Source organism: Lissotriton helveticus, chromosome 9 (genome assembly GCF_964261635.1).
Source record: "Lissotriton helveticus chromosome 9, aLisHel1.1, whole genome shotgun sequence".
Taxonomy (NCBI): domain Eukaryota; kingdom Metazoa; phylum Chordata; class Amphibia; order Caudata; family Salamandridae; genus Lissotriton; species Lissotriton helveticus.
The window spans coordinates 551,614,422-551,631,281 of record NC_136070.1 but is presented as its reverse complement, the minus strand read 5'-3'; positions in this window follow the sequence as shown (position 1 = coordinate 551,631,281).

The window sequence follows — 16,860 nt, the reverse complement described above, 5'->3', positions numbered from 1 at the left end:
ATTTGCGTAGAGTTTTTAAGAATGCTCAGGAAGATACTGGCACTCATCCCAGAGCAGTTAAGAAAAACCGTCATGCAGTCCCTTATAGTCTTGCGCTTGGACTATGGCAACTATCTTTACCTAGGCTCACCAAAATATGGATAAAGAGACTTCAGGTTGTGCAGAACAAAGCAGCAAGGCTCCTGCCCAAACTCCCTAGCTACGTCTCTGTAAGAGAATGCCTCAAACAGCTCAATTGGCTGCCAATTGTGGCGAGAGTCAAGTTCAAATCCTTATGTATGACTCAAAGGGCAGAAAATAATAAAGGCCCCTCAGAAATCTGATATCCACCCATGCCCCCACTAGACTACTAATGTCCTCCCATCTACACCTTCTCCGCACAACCAGAATGAAAAGATCAAGATGCAGAGGAAGATTCCAAAACTGTGCACCGAGCTCCCACCTGACCTAAGAGCATTACAAAATGAACTTGCCTTCAGAAAAAAACTTGAGACCTGGTTATTTCCCTTAAACCACAAATGTGCTTTGTTCTCAGTTAAGCACTCATCATCAGTTCAGGGAAGCCCTCAGGTAGCCATGTGCTCTACAAATCTATAAATACAAAAAAAAAATACAGAATGTTCTGCACAGAAGAAGCTCACTTTAAAAAGGCCCAGGACTGAATTGGCACCACTTGTCAGGGCAGTACTTACAGATGGCAGAGTCCAGGTGCTGGTATAGGAAGTCTTTGACGGCCATGAGACTTCGGAACAGGGGGCAATTCAGCAAGCCATTTGAGACACTCTGGGTACAAATGAGATGGGTCCAGACCTCAGCGCGCAAGGATCAGCAGGGCAGCACACAAAACAGAAAAGCAGTTCTTCCTGAGCAGTAGTCAAGCAGAGTTCTTCACAGGTCCAGTAGTGTCAGAGACGTGGAATGTATACCCCGTTGTGCCTTTGAAGTGGGGATAACTTCAAATCAAGCCCTTGAAGTGCACAGGTACCCCTTTCTTCCTAGTCCTAGCTCTAGCCTATCAGCTGGGGTAATCGGCCTTTTGTAGAGCGAAACAGGACACTTCCTATTCAGGTGTAATTGTCAGCTCCCCCTTCTATCCCTGCCCAGGAAGAGCTATCAGAATGCTGATAAATGCAGATGAGCTCTTTGTTATACCCACACTTCCTGTGTTTATGGCTGTCTAGAGGGAATGAACAAAGTCTAGCTGTCACTCTTCCCAGATGTGTTTTGGAGATGGGCTGCAAGGCAAACAGGCAGTAAGAGAAGAGAAAAGTCCACTTTCTCAAAGTAGCATTTCTAAAACAGTATTGTAGGCTTGGGTGGTGAACTCCGCTCCGTTTGCGCACTTTGCAGAGTTTTCTGCACTCCACAGAGCTTGCAGAGTGCAGAAAACTCCGTGTAGTGCAGTGGAGTTTTTTTCCTGTTTGTGCTCGCCAGCGGTATGTTGGCGAGTGCAAGCTTCCCCTAAGGTAGAATTTCTACCCCAACGGCAGGAAGAGCAGTGCAAACTGCAGTTTGCGTCACACTCCGACACTTGCGAAACTCCACAGAGTTTTTTTGTCACTTCATGGAGTTCCTCATAGAGGAACTCCCTGAACTCCGCTCAGGCCAAAAGTATTGTTAAATCCAGCTTTGCCATTAGAGAGTATTTATCATTACCATTTCAAAGAAATGAAACATGATGTAGCTACTCCTTTCTAATCAGTATTGCCAGAGGAAGTTTCTCTATTTGAGACACAAAAGAACGTATAACCACTATCCAAAGAGTGAAGGCCCCCAAGACAGAGTGAACTGTCAGGATGTTCCTGGGATTGGTGGGCTACTGTTGTCATAGGATTCTCTAATGGCTAAGCCTCTACAGAAACTTACACACAATGATGTGAAAGATCCCCTACCCTAAGACAACAAATGCATGAATGCCTTCCTAGAGCTCGGAGAAATACTCTGCAGTGCCCCAGCACTGGCGTTGCCTGATTACAACAAGGATGTTGTCCTTCATTGTCATAAAGAGAGAAGCGTGCACTCTGTCTTTATTGACACTGACCCATTGGGAAGCAAAAAGACCAGTTTTTATTTTTTTTTGGCCAAACTTAGTCCAGTGGTGTGCAGGTTGCTGGATTCCTAAAAGCTGTAGCCGCTGTGGTGTCAGCATCCAACAGTGTGAAGGCATAGATATATATACTCACTTACATATACTCACTTATTGTGATGGTCCCGCATTCAGGACAGATCATACTTACCTGCACTCAATCCCAGCTCATAAAAAACAGCAACCTCACTAAATTTGAAAAGGTGATTTTGGCAACATAAAGTTGTTCTCTCAGGAGGTGCAATGTCCTATAGTCTACCACTCTTTTGCCCGTCCCGGAAAGTTGCCTAGGCAATACTGATGTTAACCAAAGCTTTCTTTTTTAAGTTTGATTTTATTGAGAAAAATAAAAAGACAAAGAGGCAGAAAAGAAGAAACAGGGAATAAATATGGCTGTAATATACATCACAAGGGTAAAAATGATTATAAATATAAACGGTATAAAAAGCAAATCAAACATTGCAAGATAAATCATCTAAAAAGAAAAGTAACAAGCATAATAAAGTGTAAACAGTTAAAAACAAGTGAAATAGCATAATACACAATAAAAATAACATCACAGCGAAAATATTGGAGAAGGAGGCAATGGGAGAATCAGGGTGGTTTACGTACTTCAACTGACTCAGGAAGTGGGTGAAGGAGCAGATGAGGAGAGGTAATCCACCAAAGGAAGCCAAAGCAGGTCCCGTTTAATTGCTAGGGATATGGGAGAGACAAAGTTGGTGTCTAGTCGGTGGTGAAAACAGACTGCATTCCACCATGAACGATATGAAACGTTTATGGCATGTTTCCAGTTAGAGGTAATGGTGTGAAACGCAACAGCTAACAGGAGATCAATGAGGAGGTAGTGACGTTGAGATTGAGGGAGTGCAGGAGAAAGAGAACCCAGGAAAAGGGGAACTGGGGAAAATGGAATCTGGAAATGAAAAATCTTTTGGATTTGAGCCCAAATTGAAGACCAAAATTGGGAAACAGGAGGGCATTCAAATAGCATGTGTTTTAAATCTGCGGAAGTGCAAGGGCAAGACCAACAAGCAGGGGAAGTGCCAGGTGAGAATTTCGTTAGAGCATATGGGGTAAATAGGGTTCTATTATAAATAAAATATAGAGTTTGGGTGGTATGCGCAGCTCTAGAGGCCCTATGAATTTTAGTCCAGATTTTATCCCAGAGAGTAGTCGACCATTCCTGAGAGAGATCAGATTTCCAAGTCAGCTCAATCTTAGTCTTTGACCTGTCAGCGGAACAGCGGAGAATTATAAAGGGAGGATGCAGAGGGAGAGGATTCTAAGATTAAAGAAGTAGGTCTGTGGATTGGGGGGACAGTATCCAAAGGTGGTAACGACTGAAGATAACAAGAAAGGACCGGGAGTAGCAAATTATATTGTGAGCGAGTGTTGGGAGGTAAAGAGAATTGGGATTGGAGATCAGAAAAATAAATAATATCATCACGAGAAAGAAGTTGAGAAATCCAGCTCGGACCACGAGAGTGCCAGGTCTTCCAGTAAAGGGTACGATTACGGATTCTGAGTTGGGTGTTATACCAAATAGGTTGTTCGTTGAGCGAAAGATGAGAAGGATAAGATAAAGATAGGAAGGGAGAGAGGAGTTTATGTGAGTGAGATATAGTAGGAGTACGAAAACGAGGTAAACTGTGTGGAAAGGAGAGAAATTCACGAAAAGTAAAAGGAGAAATCAGAGAGGATTCTATGGCATACCAGACGGGTGGATGGGTAGGGAGATCAGATAATAGCCAACGGGTAGATTGTTTCAAAGAAAAAGCACGATGATAAGCCCTGAAATCAGGAAAGCGGACGCCAGCCTGAGATTTGTCTTTCCGTAAAGAAGCAAGGGCCACGCAAGTTCGCTTGCCGTTCCACAAAAATTTTAGTAATAAGGAGTCGATTCTTTTAAAATAAAAGTCTGGAATACGAATTGGAATCATAGAAATAGTATATAGAAGGAGGGGAGAAAGCATCATTTTAATGGAACTGAGATGGCCCCACCATGACAAGAAGAGTGGATTCCAACGAGAGATAGAAGCATCAAGTTTCTTGGAGATGTACTCAAAGTTTAGTTTAAGAGTGTCAGTCAAGAGGGGAGCGAACCAAACCCCCAGATATTTAATTTTAGTAGGTTGCCAGGAGAAACCGGATTGGGAGAAAAGATGTTTTTGGCAATTAGGGTTTAAAGGTAGGATCTTGCACTTATCAGCATTGAGGCGGTAACCAGAGACTGCCGAAAATGCGGACACCTGTTGAAGGAAAGGGGGAGAGAAGAAATAGGATTAGAACAATAGAAGAGAACATCATCAGCATATACTGATAGCTTAACTTGGCGAGAATCAAATTGAAAACCGGAAATACTGTCATCCAGGCGAATTTTAGTGAGAAAGGGTTCCAGAGCCAAAATGAACAGCAAAGGTGAGAGTGGGCACCCCTGACGGACACCTCTTTGAAGAGTGAAGTAGTCGGAAGATATACCATTAGCGAAAATAGAGGCTTGAGGATTTGAATAAAGTAAAGAGATGAGTGAGATAAATTTGGAGGGGAGACCAGCCCATTGGAGAGCCCGAAACATGAAGTCCCAATTGACCCTATCGAAAGCTTTCTCCGCGTCTAGGGAAATAGCAGCAATGGGGAGATCTAAAGAGGAAGTCTTGCTAAAAATGTTAAAGAAGACTCTGGAATTATCCGAAGAGAGACGACCTTTGACAAACCCTGATTGTTCCGGGCCGATTAGATCTGGTAACAGAGGGTCCATTCGCAAAGCCAAGATCTTGGCCAATATTTTATAGTCAGTGTTAACCAGAGATATAGGGCGGTAATTCTTACATAAAGATTGGTCCTTATCATCCTTCGGGATCAGACAAATAAGAGCTTGTTGAAAAGAACCACTTGACGAACCGACGTCAACAAAGGAGAGAAATAATAGTAAGAGCTTTGGCAAGAGAAGAGAGACAAAGTGACTATAAAATTCGACTGTGAACCCGTCAGGGCCTGGAGCTTTACCACAGTGCAATTCGGAGATGGCGAGAGAAATTTCAGAGAGTGACAGGTCTAAATCGAGAGCAGAAAAGTTTACATGAGAAGAAGAGGGGGAGGGGAGTGAGTGAAAATAAGAGTGAAGATCATTGGAAGAGGGAACAGTTTCCGGAGTGTAGAGATTTTTATAAAAAGAGACAAACTCGTTGAGAATGTCTTTATATTTAAATCTAGATTCTCCCAAAGAGGTTTTAATGGATTCAGTCTTGGTATGCTCCTTCCTAACCTTCAAATAATTAGCAAGAAGCTTCCCCATTTTGTTCCTACCTCCATAATAACGGAGTTACATTTTAAGAGGGTGTTAAAGGCAGCGTCAGTTGTGAATTTGTTAAAAGAGATTTTTGCCTCAATTAATTCTTTAAGAGAAGATTCTGTGTTAGAGGAGTGATATGCAAGTTCCAGACGTTTAATATCGGCAAGTATTTTAGCTGATTTTGCCTCTTTAAGTTTCTTTCCACGAGCCACAAAATTAATGATAAAACCCCTAGGAGCTGCTTTAAAAGAGTCCCAAACCATAACAAAAGAACTCTGTAGCAAATGTAGTAAATTCAGAGCAGAAAATAGGGTCAAGTAGGAGGGTGTTGTTAAATCCCCATCTGCCAGAGTGAGGGGAGTATGGGAGTAGATCAATATCGACCAGAACAGGGGCGTGATCAGAGATCAAGATAGAGCCTATATCAGAACAAATGGCATGCTGAGATAAGGATTTACTAAGGAAAATGTGGTCAATGCGGGATTGAAAATGATGGCATGGCGAGAAGAAACTATACTCTCTAAGGTCAGGGTTACACAATCTCCATATGTCAACTAAAGCATTATTTTGTATCATTTTAGTAAATTGGGAGTGCATCTTAGAGGCGACAAACTTAACCTTAGAGTGACGATCAAGGTAGGGATCCATAATTTGGTTACAATCCCCTCCAAAAACAATGTAATCATCTGAAAGTGACGCCACTTTAAGGGAGATGGAGGGCCAGAAGGACTTATCAACACCAGTAGGGGCATAGACATTAAAGAAAACAAGGGGGATATTATCTATAAGTATGCGAACAATAACCCAGCGTCCATTAACATCACATTCATGAACCAAAGCTTTCTTGATATTACTAAATTGCGCACCAAGCCAAGACCTGACTTTTGGGATGTCCCTTTGAAAGGGCCCAATCTTACCTTGTTTGTAGATGCCTCTTGTTTAAGAGACAGAAAAGGAATGATACTTTAATACCAGGAGGCCTCCACAGAGAGAAGCTTGTATTGTTGAAAACCTTGAGAACTGAACATGCATGTAATTGTATCATCCCGCTTTAACCTGATTGAACAGTCTTAAGAGAATGGCGTGTAGGTGTGTGAAATATTAGAGTTTGTGTGCTTTAGCTCACTTGAGCTTAGAAAAGAGCAGAGTGGAGTAGGAGATGTTTGACTGATCTCTCGGAGAGATGGCAATACTTTCTTTTAACCTTTCCAATAAGGGGATCCCATGTTTATTTGTCCTCTGACTTAAAAGATTTTGATTTAATTTGAATTGCTTATGAATTGAGACTTATGCATTTTTGTCTTCATTCACCTCAGGCTTACACCCCAATGTTCCAGAATCATACCCTTATTTTTACAGGTTTGCCACACCAGAGAGGTATTTAGCCTTCTTCAGCGTCCTTGGGTATAAACCGAGAACAACATTTGTTTAAAATCATTAAAACAAATGTCCTACTACACTCCAATTAGCATTGCTCAGTTCCAATCAACTCATCAATGGCAACCAGAACATATGCTGTTTGCGGTCATATCTATAACATCCATTTTCAATGTATATATTAAAGAACTGAGCCATTCAGCATTTGTCAGTGGAGGCCCTGCTATCCACTTCCTGTAGATTTCCCTTCGTGCCAGGGGAGTCAAGTAAAATAGCAATTTGTTCCATCAGTACCCAACTTCACCAAATCCTCCATGGCCCCAAACATAATTAGGGAAACACTTACCTTGACATTTATCCCAAGATTGTTCTTCATAGTCTTACTCATTTTCACAGACGCAATGAATCCTGGGGCTTTCCATAAACATATGGCTATCCTTTGCATTCTCTAGTCCACAATTCTCACATTTAGCTATGCCCCCTTTTACCATCTTCATAATCCCGTAGGACATCCAGTATACTATGTGAAGGGAAAAGAGATGGTTTCTCCTCACAGAAGCAGGTTTAACAATACTGTATAAAGTGTCATTGATGCTTGCCATAGTTCTTCTAACTGCATCTTCGGCAGGAAGCATTGGGTATGATTATTAAATGATACTATCTTGATTTCTGTATACCTTTAATAAACTTCCATGGTTTAAAACTAAATTATTCTCTGTCCTTTTGTAACGACCAATGTGCTCCACATATTATTGAATGTATTTTTTGTTGAACAGGCACAGGTGTGGATTTCGATCCATCCAGTAGCATTTTGTGGTCCCTCAAATAAGAACATTCTAAAATGCTAACAGACAAAAGACAAATGATAGAGGCGCACGGTGTGTGACTAACTATCCTGTGCCTTCCCCGTGATATGCACCTTGTCTCTGACTTGCAAATACACCGGTGATGATTTGGTTAGTTCTTTTTTTATTTTTTTTTATTCTGACACTGGCTCCTTGTACTGCAGGAACTTGGAGTTCATCCCATGCTAGGTACACCTCTAGATAAAACAAAGACTTCCAATGAAATATGCAATAAAGTAAGTTGGCTCTGATTATGGATACTGTATCACAGTTTCATGTGTGGGAAGGGAAATGAGGCTCCGTGCTCTTGTTTATCTTAGCAATTACACGTGTTGCACCTCACGCCTCTGCCAGTTCTTTACTCGGTGTTTTAACGTGCTCTGATATCACCAGCCCAAGTCGGGAAGACAGGCCTTTTTCTTCACTACGCCATTCACCTGCTGGGCCGAGCGCTTCTCCTAGCTCCCAAGTGCCACTGCCGTTAGCAATATGGAAATGCCTTTCACCGGTTTAAGCTCTTTGTCTGTCTTTACCCCTCAGTCTTTGATTCACATGCAAGCGCAATACACACATTACATGATCACTCCCTCCTCCAAATCCTTATTTTCTAAACTCCTGTCTCTTTACCTGCTGCAGCAAAAGTTGTATACTCAGACGGGCATCCTACTTATGTTGCATTCGACAAACATTGAAGTGATTTTGATGCCCATGCCAACATAACTGGTGGATGGCCCATATGGACCAGTGTACCTCAACAAATGGGTACATTTCCACCAACCTACCAGAGAACTCCATGCCAGATCTCTGTCCCTAGCAGCTATACTGCGCATCTGCCCGGCTAGCGGCGGAGGCCAGTCCTTCTCTCACCTGGCGGCTAAGACCTGGAACACCCTCTCCTTGCACCTCTAAGTATAACCATCTCTCCAACAGGCCAGGAAGGACCGCAAAACCTGATTGGTCAACAAATAGGAACAGGCAGCGTGATCCCGCATCAGGACCCCACAGTGTCTCGAGACACTTGTGGGTGAAGCAGCCTTGCTATACAAATCCTGGTTGATTGATGTAACCTATCGGTGCCCTTCACTGCCCTCCAATGCTTTATGTCAACGTATACACACTTTTATCCTGTCCCGCCATCTTATATCCCACTCTAAAGATACAAGCTGTTACTTTTAAGTGCCTAATCAAATACTGGAGAGCACCTCACAACATCCCAAAAAATCTTTTTATTCTACAGAAAAAATATTACAATGGCTCCAATGGTATGCATCACTTTTGTTGTTTCAGAGAGTCCATTGCACCACGGAGATAACTCCTGTTTCTATAGCCCCCTACCTATTAATTGAAGGAATCTGTAGTTTAACACACTCCTCTGGCCCTTGTGAAGCAGGGATACAGTGCGCCATCTCCTGATGGGACCAGACGCTACAGTACCTTCCCATAGCTCCACATGATGGCAGAGAGTAGACCAGAAACCTGAAAATATGATTGCGTGCTTTCCCCGTGTTTTTGTTTGTCTTCTTCAAACTCCATGAAAACCATTGAACTCATAAAAACGAGTGCCCATGGCTGACAGCAAATCAGAACTCTGCTCTCATGTAAATCGGCAAGACCGTCGACCTCGTTTTCGATGAAACTGAGGACCTGAGACGCCAGTAGCAGCCCTGAAAGAAACTGGATTCAAAATAAGTTACCCCTGCCAATCAAAATGGAGCAAACCCTCACTATGATGAAACACGGGACGAAAGATCTGTACATTGGAGCATATACTCATAATACGGGGCTCCGATACACAGGAGATTGTCATTAAGTCATTGGGCAATGAGATCAGCAGCAGGCCAGATCTACACTCTCTTTAAAACTGTTGACCTTAGACGCTGGCAGCAGGCCAGAACCACACGGTTATTAAAAAAGCAGAAACACCAAATGTATGCCTTAAATCTGAGAGCGCAGGCACCTGCTGCAAATCAAAGTATCACCGACACTAAACCAGCAAACTCAAGAAATTTGAGGAAGGCGAGAAGACCTTTCTGATAAATCCTGAGAATCCAGTCACTTGTAAGTGGCCAAATTTCCATCTGACTAAGGGGCATATTATCATGAACGGCGTTAAAATTATTGCCGGTTTAGCGGCAGAAATTTGCTGCTAAAGCGGCGATAATGGGCTTGATAATATGCCTTGGAGAATTCCAATAGAAGCCCATGTTCACACCAGAAAAAGACTTCTACTGGAATTCACAAGGGCATATTATCAAGCCCATTATCGCCGCTTTAGCGCCAGTTTTCTGCCGCTAAAGCGGCGATAATTTTAACGCCGTTCTGGATAATATGCCCCCAAGTCTGGGTCAAAGAACTTAGCAGCAAGGGAGAACATCAATTTCCTCAAATATTAGGGTCTATCCACGACAGAAACCAACTGTGATCAAATTGAGGATTATTTGAGGTGGAGCTTGGGGCCGCTCAACGTAATCTGGGCTGAGCCCCATCAGTTTACATTAAGGGCCTCCCCAGAGCAGAGCTAGCCTAGTTTGCAGCATTAAGGACAGCAAGCATATAGTTAAACCAGATTAAAGAAAATTCATGCATTTGTACTGCGGTGGCAGGACCCTCCCATCAGGGTAGTTTTGTGCAGTTTAATAAATGGGTCTGGTTGCTGTAGTCTTTGCTCAAAGGTTTTTGAGCCTTGGACTTTTATGTGGCAGGCGCTAGTGTTCATTAGGGAAATCAGAAGTTTGGAATTTGCTGAATATGAAATGGTGCCGTTTCTAGTTTAGTGTACATCACATGAGGCAAACTGAATTTTTTCTCACACATTTTTTTAACAAAGCAACTAGAACGCAGGGAACATGATGCGATTAGCACAGAATCACCCAGTTTAATAAAATAGGGATGCTGTGATTTAACCCTTGATGTCCTTGTTTCAATGCATGACCTTTGGCTTTTATTACATCTTCCAAGTAACCTTTCCAAATAGCCACTAATTTAGGTTCAGAAAACCACATGGCACCGAACGAATGCATTGCATTTTTGCAATGTTTCTCCAAAGACGCAGCAATGTTCATGGTTTTATTCAGTGTTAGGCAGACAGGACATTAGGGCTTTAAGTGGGCCGGGTCTCACTGGTGCTGAGCACCGACAGTTTTTTAAAGGGGGCCTCGAAACAGGTCTCCTCTATCAGGCTCTGTTTTGTGTCCTGGCACAGGCGGTCCGTTTTTTCCCTCACAACAGGAACATCCATGTGGGCTGCTCACTTCTCACTAGCGGAGAAGTTACGGCATGACGTCATGCCAGGGGAGCATTGTAGGGGAAGGGAAATCCTTTAAGGAGTTATTTTCTCTCTCCATTTCCCTACTCTTTTTGAAACTCCGGAGCAGCCACATTGTCGTGGTGTCACCAGGGCTTTAAGTGGAAAGTTTTTCAATATTATATACAGGCCATAGTTTCTGCTTATTTATCTTATGCAACTAACAACCATTGACAAAGCCAATAGTGCTGACTTGTATTTATGATGTTACTTATTGTATCATATATCTGGATACAATGACAGAAACAGCAAAATACAAGTCTGGTGGCACACTATGCTCAGCACAGATTTTTAGCTTGAATGTTTTTAAACCATGCCCTTAATTACATTGACTATGCCCCTTTGAGAGACCCCCCCAGTTTTTTCATCCCACTTAAAGCCCTGCAGGACACTATAGCAAAATGTGAAGATTATCCCGTCCTCTGTATTGCAAGTGCCCAGGCTATAATGCCCTTGTAAAAGGGCAGAAGGGGAATCCTCTGCCTTTGTGACCAGGGATCCTGTCTGCCAATTTCTAAATAAGGCCCTTAGCTAGGAATTTTGTTCTCCAATATTATTCTGACAGTCAGAGAGCTGTGTTACAAATGTTCAAAAAGAGTCATGCACTGATAATTGTCAGTGACTCATAAGGTGCACATGAACTCATCTCAATATCAAGGTTGTATATGTTCACGAGCTCCATGAGACTAGAGACACACTCAAGTGTGGGTAAACTTCAATGTTAGGGTCTCCTGAGTGCAAAATACAGTAACTTTTTTATTATTCATGCACATCTGATGCAAGCAGCTCTTGCGGTGACTTTGACCATTGTGCTTTACAGTTCTTAATTTGTAAAAAGGTGAGTGGCTGAGCCTTTCTCGGAAGGCCACTGCAGCCTCCACCACACATTGTCCCTGCCAGCACTGCCAACGACCGTACCAATAAAACAACTTACCATCGCAATCCTACAAGTGGAACAATTCAGACAATTTCAGTCCACACTATATAGTAGTGGCTTGAGAGGCTGGTATTATTCATTTTCAATGTTACTTGATTTAATAAACATGGTTGTTGCGCTAATCTCAGACAGCGCCACCATGTGGTGGACTGTCACTATAGCCAACGCTGACAATTAAGTGCCAGTGCCGAGCACCGAAACCACCGGCTCAAATTAACCTCTGGTGTTTTGGCACTTAATTAGGTTCTTAGGGGACTAATCTGCATCAGCCACAACTTTATCCATCGCTCCACCCGATCCATTTGTCACCTCTTGTTACGAAAAGACATTGGAGTGGCACTTAAGGTTTATATGAGCTACATCAGCTTACTACAAGACCTGCCCTATAAGCAGGGGTCTGCCAACCTGAAAAGGTGTGGGGATGCCAAGGACGAGGAAAAGAGGAAAGACTTTTGTGCTGAGTTGAATGACGTACTGAAAATGGGGAAAATAGGTAATATTTATGAATCTATTATTATAAACTGCCCATTTTAAGGCACTAAAACAAATGGCCTTTATTCAGATAAGAATAATTCTGGAATTAAAAGCACCTGGACCAGATTTACAATCCCCTTGCGTTGCATTGTGTCATGCAAGGTGACACGGGGTAACGCTAGTGCTTAAGTCAGATTTGCAAAGAGAGGCAGAGCCACCTTGTGTGGCTTAGTACATTTGGAGACTCTGTCCCTCACCACCCCTTGTTGTAAATATTTTTGTCCACCCTAAGCGTGGAAGGGTATACTCAGACATGAGTCCCTTGCTCATTGCACCATCAGGATTCAAGCAAGCCGGGCCGAAGACTGCTGTAATGCCAGAAACCGGTCCCCGGAAGCTTGTTTCCTTCCCAGTGTAAGAATTGGTTTTTGTAGTCTGGTCTGCCCTGTTCCCATGATGCACTGGGCCAGGGACAGACTAATTTGCATACAGCCAGGTTCTGAAACTGGGATGGTGCAATGAGCTAAAAAACGGTGTTGGATCTAGCCCTGATCTCTTGACTGGGTGAGAGTATTCTGCTTAATTCAGAGACTCTGTCCCTCACCACCCCTTGTTGTAAATATTTTTGTCCACCCTAAGCGTGGAAGGGTATACTCAGACATGAGTCCCTTGCTCATTGCACCATCAGGATTCAAGCAAGCCGGGCCGAAGACGGCTGTAATGCCAGAAACCGGTCCCCGGAAGCTTGTTTCCTTCCCAGTGTAAGAATTGGTTTTTGTAGTCTGGTCTGCCCTGTTCCCATGATGCACTGGGCCAGGGACAGACTAATTTGCATACAGCCAGGTTCTGAAACTGGGATGGTGCAATGAGCTAAAAAACGGTGTTGGATCTAGCCCTGATCTCTTGACTGGGTGAGAGTATTCTGCTTAATTCAGAGACTCTGTCCCTCACCACCCCTTGTTGTAAATATTTTTGTCCACCCTAAGCGTGGAAGGGTATACTCAGACATGAGTCCCTTGCTCATTGCACCATCAGGATTCAAGCAAGCCGGGCCGAAGACGGCTGTAATGCCAGAAACCGGTCCCCGGAAGCTTGTTTCCTTCCCAGTGTAAGAATTGGTTTTTGTAGTCTGGTCTGCCCTGTTCCCATGATGCACTGGGCCAGGGACAGACTAATTTGCATACAGCCAGGTTCTGAAACTGGGATGGTGCAATGAGCTAAAAAACGGTGTTGGATCTAGCCCTGATCTCTTGACTGGGTGAGAGTATTCTGCTTAATTCAGAGACTCTGTCCCTCACCACCCCTTGTTGTAAATATTTTTGTCCACCCTAAGCGTGGAAGGGTATACTCAGACATGAGTCCCTTGCTCATTGCACCATCAGGATTCAAGCAAGCCGGGCCGAAGACGGCTGTAATGCCAGAAACCGGTCCCCGGAAGCTTGTTTCCTTCCCAGTGTAAGAATTGGTTTTTGTAGTCTGGTCTGCCCTGTTCCCATGATGCACTGGGCCAGGGACAGACTAATTTGCATACAGCCAGGTTCTGAAACTGGGATGGTGCAATGAGCTAAAAAACGGTGTTGGATCTAGCCCTGATCTCTTGACTGGGTGAGAGTATTCTGCTTAATTCAGAGACTCTGTCCCTCACCACCCCTTGTTGTAAATACCTCTGGTGTTTTGGCACTTAATTAGGTTCTTAGGGGACTAATCTGCATCAGCCACAACTTTATCCATCGCTCCCCCAATCCATTTGTCACCTCTTGTTACGAAAAGACATTGGAGTGGCACTTAAGGTTTATATGAGCTACATCAGCTTACTACAAGACCTGCCCTATAAGCAGGGGTCTGCCAACCTGAAAAGGTGTGGGGATGCCAAGGACGAGGAAAAGAGGAAAGACTTTTGTGCTGAGTTGAATGACGTACTGAAAATGGGGAAAATAGGTAATATTTATGAATCTATTATTATAAACTGCCCATTTTAAGGCACTAAAACAAATGGCCTTTATTCAGATTAGAATAATTCTGGAATTAAAAGCACCTGGACCAGATTTACAATCCCCTTGCGTTGCATTGTGTCATGCAAGGTGACACGGGGTAACGCTAGTGCTTAAGTCAGATTTGCAAAGAGAGGCAGAGCCACCTTGTGTGGCTTAGTACATTTGGAGTAACACAAGGCAGTGCAAGTCGCCTCCTTACATTACTCTGCAGTAGGAAGGGGTTCCGTGGGTTGAGTGTGGGTGTTCCCCTCATCCAAACACAGACTCTGGCCCAGTCCCAGATGTACTAAGACTAGTAAACCTGGAACTGCGTCAGAATGGTACGACTTCCCAACAGAGGCATAACAAGGAGAAATCTCTCATAAGTTGTCCTCGTTATGTCCTCTTTCGAAGCGTGGTGCATTATGCAGCACACTTAGAAGGAGAAAAAGGGCTCTGATGATTATTTTTGTGCAGGAAGGTGGCCCTTCAAAGTAGCTGCGCATTTGCATATCTGCACACTGGTATTAGATAAGGCTGAAGAGTGGAGTCCATAAAAAAGTATACCCACAGAAGCATGTGGGGACGGGACCCCTTGGGACTGGCTGGCTGGAGAAAGGGCAAGGGCAGAGAGAGAGATTAACGGAGTGATCACCTTCACATCTGCTTCCTCCTGCACCTCCACAGACTGTTCCAGAGAATGTGGGAGGAGGGGGGTGTATCAATGTTCTTTGAGTGTTTGTGTGTTTTAAATAGGCCTCAGCCCAGCCCCATTGACTTAGCATTCTAGGCGTTCCTGTATCTCTCTTGCCCTTCTACCTGCAGATATTCTTCGCCAAAGCGCCGGGATGCTCCTTGGAGTAGCCGAGCGCTATAGAAGAAATAAATTAACATAACATAACATTAACATAACCTTATGGCGGCAAAGGTGTATTATGCCTCTCCACAGCATCTGGTGGTCACCCTTTTCATAATGGTTGCCTCGGCTTTTTGTAGGCATTCTTGGAATTATGGTGATCTAGACATATTGTATCCCCTCTTGTCATTATGATGGGCTGAGCAAACTTTGGCAGTCCCTTAGCACAATCACAGCAACCCCTGACTAACTGTGGCCCAGGCATATTGTGGCCACATCTGGCACTTACAAAAAACATTAATGTTTTTTACTTTACATCAATAACTTAAAAGCCCATTGGAGCGCCATTGTTATAACATGCTGGCAACATGCATTCAAATTGCGAAACTAGGTATGTTATAAGTGTACCCTCATTTCAAGTACCTTGTTGTTCAAAATGCATTCTCTAAAGTCATTAGTCCAGGGCGCGAGTCGGGGGTACACGCGGGTGGACAGCACCACCCACTTTTTTCACAGGATGGACGCCGTCCACTCTGCCCAGAAGTTGGCCCCACTAAAGATGCTGAATTCATCCCGCTGTAATTTTCAAACACAGGGCCACTTTCAGCAGCGCCTGCACGTTATCTGCTTTCGACTGCAACAACATGCGGGCGGGAGGGATGGGGCTCTCTTACTTCAGACTGCTGCTGGGCCCATAACAAAGGCCGAATCTGATGGGTCATCAGGCCTCTTTTTGTTTGTCTCTCTTGGCTTGGAGCAGTCAGGAGTCTCACACCTAGAAGCAAATGCAGCAGAGGGGAAACAAAGGCCCAACACCTTGTTAGCACTTCACACATAATTTAGAGAGGCTGCTTTTCACTTTGTTCAGGCTCTGTTTACTAGATATGCATGCACTGTAAGAAGTCAGGGGCCTTATTTATGAAGGACTTGCGCCGCCGGTGCGTCACTTTTAACATGGGAAAAAGTGACGCACAAACGGCGCAAGTCCTTCATAAATAAGGCCCCAGATGTTTTGATCTTTCCCAGTATTTGCACAAAATAAATAGCATTTATATAGCCCATACTAACCCTGAGGAGGCGTTATAATAATTTAAATATAATTTTTTCTTTTAAAGCACTGCGAGTAGAGGAAGCTCTACGCTGACAAAAGGCAACATTGGTTTATCTGAAGCGTACAAAAGTGTGAATCTTCTGCCTAAATCAGGAGGGTTTGCAAGTATACTCAAAATGTGCTCAAATGTACTCATGATAGACCTATATGTGCTAAACATATATGTGATGGCTTAAGATCTGATGTCACTTCTTGCGATGCCACTTCCTGTGATGTCAAGCGCTGTGATGTCACGCGTCTCACGCACCACGATGTCATGTGCCGTGATGCTATTTGCATACTGATTAATTAGGTTAGTCCCCCCACTTCATTTTTTAGGACTCGTGCCCTGCGTGAGTCTGTATCTATTTCTCCAGTGCTTACCCTTACACTAACCCATCCAAGTGCATTTCCTCTCACATTTTCCTGCTTCACCTACTTTCTATTCCTCCCTCTTTCCTCCTCCATTGGCACGGTCTGCTCTAGTGTTCCTGTAAGCCTCGTAAAAGCGGGCCAAACATTTCCGACAAAACATTGCAACAAGCTATATTTGACGTAAATGGCTACTTCCTCCTCCGTATTTGACATTTCGACCGGGGGCCACTTCCTGAAACCAAGCTTCA